Source organism: Capsicum annuum, chromosome 1 (assembly GCF_002878395.1).
Source record: "Capsicum annuum cultivar UCD-10X-F1 chromosome 1, UCD10Xv1.1, whole genome shotgun sequence".
Lineage (NCBI taxonomy): Eukaryota > Viridiplantae > Streptophyta > Magnoliopsida > Solanales > Solanaceae > Capsicum > Capsicum annuum.
In genome coordinates this window covers 138,671,252-138,678,595 of record NC_061111.1, presented here as the reverse complement: position 1 = coordinate 138,678,595, position 7,344 = coordinate 138,671,252, and the positions used below count along the sequence as shown (strand labels likewise).

The 7,344-nt window shown below is 34.1% G+C and overlaps 1 long non-coding RNA gene across 1 annotated transcript; it reads left to right on the top strand.

The window, feature by feature from the left end:
- Positions 1 to 2,799: 2,799 nt before the first annotated feature.
- On the top strand, positions 2,800 to 3,570 carry LOC107856120. Its single transcript, XR_001670481.2, has 3 exons — positions 2,800 to 2,925; positions 3,002 to 3,087; positions 3,157 to 3,570. It is a non-coding gene; the product is annotated as an uncharacterized LOC107856120 (long non-coding RNA).
- The last annotated feature ends 3,774 nt before the right edge of the window (positions 3,571 to 7,344 follow it).

The following is a 7,344-nucleotide window of genomic DNA, read 5'->3' as shown; positions in this document are numbered from 1 at the left end:
TTTATGTATGTGATTGTGTCCATATGATTTCTAATGATTTTAGACTAACTTGATCATGGCATTATTTTATCCCTTCCCTGAGTTACATGCAGCGCTCACCCCATTAACCATCTCCGAATGTTGTATCCCCACGCAATATAGGGAACGGAGACAGTTTTGTTTTCCCTGCGTAGTGATAGGTGATTCCTGGATAGCTTATGAGTTATCTTTGAAGTAGTGAGATTTCACTCTCTAAAAGACCCTCATTTCATAGTCCTGTTTCATTCATATTTTGGTTATTCCTTTTGGACTCATTTTGATTATGGTCAGAGGCATATCCCAACTCAGGCTGTTCTTGGTTATTAAAGGTTTTGTGGATAACTGTCGATTAGGATGGATGTTAAAGTTCTTAGATTTATTTCTGAGCTAGTTGCTTAACTATCTTTTTATATGTTCGAAAATCAACTTTATCTTATTATATGTTTGAAAATTAGCTTTATCTTGTTATATGTTTGGAATTTATCTATTGCTCATTGTATTGTGTTCTAGTTGGCTAGGGTAAAGGGGTGGTCTCCAATCCTCAGTGGACTTGAGATACCCGTCATGGCAAGGCCCTAGTTCGAATCGTGACAACAAGGGACCCAACCTTGATTGAGAGTCAATAATTAACTTTGTCTCAAAACATAAGATTCAACCCTAACTTGACATCCGAGACCCAACCCTGCATGACCTGAGATGGTGAGACCTAATTTTGACCCAAAACCCAAGATTTGATCCTGACTTCTACCAAAATCCTCTAACCCGAGCTTAGACCCTAATGTGATAACCGACCCCAACTAAGGACCAAAGTTTTGGGACATAAACCTAAACCCGTAAAAAGTATCAAAGTAACTTCAAATTAAAGAAAATCTTAAAAGTGTTCAAGAATTAAGCTATATCAAAGATCACTTTCAAAGTAGATTATGTTAGGTTAGGTTAAAATCAGCCTAATATGAAATTATCTTGTACCCAATTCTAAAAATTTTGGCTTAGTTAGGTTGGTCTCACTTTTTGGACCATATTTGATACCCATATATTTAACCTAGTTAAGTTCAAATATAACACATGTAGATATGATAAATGTGAGGCAATCGGCATACAAATATGCATACTTTTAGTCAAACGTCATTATGTCTTGTGAAACTTATGACTTTAAATATGTCATAACATTTGTGAACTATAAAGTTTAAAAACTTATGACATTAAGAATATCATAGAAGTTTCTCCTGAAAAATAAAATGAGAAGGTTAAATTAAGTTGTTTCCAGGGAAATTTAATTAAGGGTGACAAAAAAGTTTCAAAACTAAAAAAGAGTGACACAAGTGTTAAATATTAAGTAGATGTCACAATTTTAAGATTAGTGTTACTGACACTAATTTTAAAACCCTCAAGTTTTATTATTTGCACAAATATTCCTACACCATATTTTCATAAAGATCCTTACACCATCACCACCACTCCTCCTCCACGCCCTTTTTGTTGTTGCAGCTACCACTGCCTCCTCTTCCTCTACTATCACTATCACTACCATTACCACATCTTTCAGATTCACTATTTTTTCCTCCCTCTACATAACTATCGCCTATTTTTCTTCTTTCTCTTCAACCATTGTCACTATCAACACCGCAATAAATTCAATCTTCTCATTCGGCGTCACCACCAGCACCACTACCTCCCTTTTTACCATAAATATTATTTTTTCGTGGGCTCCTCCTCCAAAATCTTTTTTTAGAAATTAAGTAAGTACCAAAATTATTGTAGCAACTATCAAGTTGCTACTACAACAACTTCAATAATTTTTATAACACAGTAACTAATAGTAGTTGTTGCAGCAATTACCGTAACTGTTGTAGCAACTCTCATAGTTACTGAATTTGCTGAATTATTTGTTACAGCAACTAATAGTAGTTGTTGCAGAAATTATCATAACTGTTGTAGCAACATGATAGTTGCTGAAGCAACTCTCGTAGTTGCTGAATGTGTTGAATTATTTCTTCTTTAACTTTTAAAAGAAATCAAAAAATTTCTTTTCAAACTTCTCAATTTTTTAAAAAAAATAGTCCATGAAGATTAAAAAAGAAAGAAGAACGAAATGAAAAAAGAAAGAAAAAAAAGAAAAGAAAATGGAAGAAGAGGAAAATCTAGAGAGAGAAAAAATAATAAGAAGACGGGGAGAAAGAAATTTAGAGAGAGAAAGAAACAAAAAAAAAAGAGATTGAATGATAAGAGAAGGGAGATTGAATGACAAGAAAAGGAAGGAAATTCTAAAATATGAAATTTGGAGTTTGAGGATTTTTTAAAAAAATAAAAAGTCTTTTAAAAATACACTTTACACCCTAATTAACTTAATCAAAATTTAAATAAAGCTTTGACCTTAGCTGGTCAAAGTTGTCACCATTTTTAATTTAAAGACTTTTTTGTCACCTTCCACCTAATTTTCTCTTGTTTTCGAACATGGGAATGAACCATTCGTTTTCTAAATGAAGGGGAAATGAGTTTGAATGCCAAAAAATTCTTTATTAGTCTCAATTTATGTGATACTCTTTTTGTTTTAGTTAATCCCAAATGGAAGACACTTTTTTACATTTAGTAACTTTTTTTTATTTAATTTGTGTTTTATTAATAATCTAAGTATTAAAACATAAATGGGCCAATCCATCCTAAAAAATTCAAAACAAACCTAAAAAGAATCGGGTAGGTCCAACCCAAAACTCGGCCCATCACAAAAACATTTAAAGAGAGTGTAGGTTTCCTAAATGAGCTACGAGCATCTCACAACAGTCCTCACAGCCTCTTCTCCCTTTGCTATGGCTTTCTTCTTCAATCTCTAGCTCAAAATGCTTCTTCTTTGGGTGATAAATTTTGTTCCTTAGTGTAGCTATATTGAATGCTGCTGCAGCTTCGAGAGTAAGTTGCTTCCTCCTCTCTTGCATCTTCTGAGTGACTTTGCTCATTCTTAACTCCATCTTCATTTCTATATCAGCTGAGATCTCTGATACTAAGGTGTATGAAAAGTTTTTTGGTGCACAAAAATAGGGTCTAGTCCGCTTAGGCCTGTCATCATTTCTGGTGAGCTTGCTACTTTATTTTTGATAAAGCTGCTAAGTATTCTGAAAACTAACATCTCACTTGTACTAGTTCTGGAAGAGGGGTAGATAAAGAGATACACGAACCCACTGGTACCTAGATGATACCAAGAACCGAAGTTGCATGTGTTGACAATCTGACCATGGACCCTTGATCTACTGAGAGGCCTTTCTGATGGTTGGTTACTTAGTCTAAGTAGCATTTTCTTTTATTTGTTCTCCATCTTGTACAGAAGAATGTGAAAAACTATACTAACTTGTCCAGTCTGTAGAATGATGTGTAACTTCTAGCCTTACATAAGATGTCTGATACTTATCACTGTTTAGTATCCTTCTAGTTGTGCTAGGTAGTTGATGAAATATTGTATATGTGAAAGTATTGTGCTCCACTGCCATGTTAGCTAAATAGTATGCTAGTTTATTACCCTCTCTGTATGTATGAACTATCTGCACTTGCTTGCTTTTAATTAATCTCCATGTTTTCATTATTATATCTTCTATCTTCCATTGTATTTTCCACTCCTTACTAAGAATCTTCTTCTTTACTAAAGAATCGGTCTGTATAATCACTCTAGTTTGTCCTGATATGCTGCAATATTTAGCTACATTCCAAATAGCAATTGTTTCTATTTCTATACTAGTTGCATCCTCAATAGCTTTTCCTACTGCATACAATAGATCCCCTTGTTAATCTCTTAGGCAAAATGCCCAAGAACTTCTCCCTGGATTACCATTTGAAACACTATCTGTATTGTATTTTACCCATCTAGTTTTTGAAGGCTCCTACAATACACATGTAGCCTTAATTCTAGGTTTCAGCTAATTAAATTATTGCATAATGCCTGGCCAATCTCCCAAGAACTATAAAGAAGGTTTTCTCACCTTAAGTAACATCCTCAAATGTCTTGTAACATTTATTATCATCCTGTGTACAGATACTCCTTTCCTTTCATGCTTCAGTGCATTCCGTCTTCTCCAAAGTTCCTATATTATCATAGCTGGCACTGCTCTATAATAAGTTTTTCCCTTGGCTTTACATCTGCAGTCCACCATGCATATATTATATTTCTCAAACTTAATCCCTATATATTAGTTCCTGGAAAAAAAAATAGGACCAAGTCCTGTAAGAAAATCAGATCTCGATAGCACATGAGTCACTGTCTCCTGTGTTAGATTCTGGAAATACCAACACATAGAAGGACCTTCCACTCCCCATCTTCTAATAGTAGCATGAATTGAAATCTTCCCTTTCCACATTATCCATATGAAAAAACTTATTTTGAAAGGCATTCCTTTTACCCTCATCTTCTTGTATAACTCATTAGGATTCTCTTTATGCCTGACATAATGCCATGCTGATTTGACACAAAAATTCCCCCTTGTATCTAATGTCCATACTACCTTGTCTTGCTGCATTTTATTTTGAGGCATATTCACATTCTGAGTTATATGTTCCACCATTTCCTCTGACAATACTTTTTGAATCTTCAGTACATTCCAATGCCCTTCCTTTATCAAATCACTTACTCTCTGATAACTATTATCCCATTCCCTTCTTACCACTACAATCAAATATAAATCACATATCCAGTTATCATACCAAACATGTGCATTGCCTCCTTTTATTCTCCAAAAAATCAAATGATCAATAAGATCCCTTGCCTGTAGCATTTTCTTCCAAACTTAGGTATTACCTCCAGTTTTCCACATAACTTTTTTAGGATTTAATTTTTTGCAGTACTTATTCATCATATACTCACTCCATATAGACCTCTTAGTTCTAAAGTTCCACCAAAGTTTACAAAATAGTGTTGTTGATACATCATGAAGACTTCTAAACCCAAGACCTTATTCCTCTTCTGGTACACACATCTTAGACCAAGACACCCAATGTCTACCTTTTCCTTCCTCATTACTACTCAAAAAAAATTGCAAAATATTTTTAAATAACATTTATAACATTTTTAGGTGGATTCATGACTGACATGCAATGTATTGGCATACTTTGCAACACATTCTTAATTAAAACAGCTCTCCCTCTAAATGATAATAGCTTTCCTTTCCAAGATTGTAATTTGCAGCTAATCCTATTCATGATCAATTGATAATACCGCTTCTTCTTCCTCTTATAGAACATTGGACATCCAAGATAATTGAAAGGGAAATATTTCCTAAGTATACCTGTAGCCACCTCTACTAGAACAACTGCACCATTAGACACCTTTTCATGAAAATACAAAGCACTCTTCTCCTTGTTAATTCTTTTCCCTGACACCAACTCATATTTCTCCAAAGTGTCAACAGTTGTAAAGTCCCTATTTTTGCTTTACACATGATAATCTTATCATCTACAAATGTAAGATGGTTTAGCTTAGGACTTCCTCTATGCATGCCAAATAATTTAAAAGTCTTCAAAGTCAGTAATTCCTTTAAACTTCTTAAAAGAACTTCTGTTGCAATGATAAACAAAGTGGAAGATAAAGGATCCCTCTGGTTCAGCCCCCTAGAAGATTTAAGTAAACCCTTAGGTTGTCCATTAATTAATAAAGAATACCAATTATTTGACAATAGCCTGTATACCTATCTATAAGCTGTTCACTGAACCCAATCTTTCTGGGCACTTTTGTCAGAAAAAAACACTCTACCCTATCATAAGCTTTCATCATATCCAGTTTTATGACCATATTTGGTGGTTTTCCTCTTTTCCTAATTTCAAAAACAATTTCCTGTACTACCAAAATGTTCTCAGTTATACTTCTTTCCTGAACAAATCTAGTTTGTTCCTCATATAGTATATTTGGTAAAATACACTTAAGTCTTTCATGAATAATCCTTGAGAAGATTTTATACACAAAATTACTCAGTGATATTGGTCTTAAGTCGGAAAAACTGCTAATAGTTAGCTTTTTAGGAATCAGAACCACATTTATGTGTGTAATGAACCTTGGAAGCTTATAGCCATAGAAAAATGCTATAACCATTTGATGAAGATCAGTTGCTATTATTTCCCAAGCATCTTAAAAGAAAGCACCAGTCATACCATCTAGACCTCCAATACTATTTCTATTCAACCCCATCACTGTAAATTTTACTTTCTCCAATGTTGGAACTTTTATAATACCATCATTTTGCTCATCTATTACCATAGAAGGTAATCCATCCAATATGGAAAAATCATTAACATCCTTCTATTTTTTAAACTGATTCTAATAAAGTAATACAGAAGCTTCAGCAATGTTATCCTTATGTTCTAACCATTCCCCTTCCTCATTCTGAATTCTGTTAATCCTTAGTCTAGATCTTCTTCCTTTTACAATAGCATGAAAAAACTTTTTGTTCTTCTCTCCATCTTTAAACCACAGAAAACCAGATTTTTTCTTCCAGTAATCTTCCTTTCTTTTCAACTGCACGGTCAGCTCAGCCTGTGTTTTGAATAAGAATGCTTTATTCTCCCCTGGTGGGTTCTCTTTAAACTGCCAAGAATGCTCTATTCTCCCCTGATTTGTTCTCTTCAAACTGCTTCTCCCTTATCTTGATTACCTCCTCCAGAGTAGCTATCTCTTGGAAAATATTTCCAAAAGTTTGCTTACTCCACTTAGTCAATGCAATCTTGGTCCTTTTTAGTTTCTGATGAAAAATAATGAATAGATCACCATAAGATTCCACTTTCCAGTTCTGCTTAATAACCTTCATACAAGATTCTTCCTTAAGCCAAAAATTTAGGAACCTAAATAGTTTGATCAAATGCTCCTGATTAGTACTGTAATAAAGTAGCATGGGAGCATGATCAGAACCACTCCTTGGTAAATTTTCCACCTCCATTATAGGAAATAGTTCCTTTATCTTGTCATTAACAAATACTCTATCCAATCTTTTGAAAATATATTCTTCTTCTACTTTTCCATTCCACCATGTAAACTTACTCCCCTTAAAAGCAATTTCATCCAGATTACAATTGCCTATGCAATGACTGAAGTCCTCTAGTTCAAAAGTCACTGGTAAACCTCTAAGTTTCTCCTCTGCATCCCTTATTACATTAAAATCCCCTCCTACAATCCATGGATCAGTTGTATTACTACTCAGATTCTCTAGAGAATTCCAAAGCATAACTCTCTCCATTTGATTACATCTGGCATATATTAAAGTGACCACCACCACCACTCCTGCATGTTGATTCTCTAGTCTGAGTATGAGTTGTTGTTCCTCATCACAAACTATGGTATACTCTATAGTTGATTCT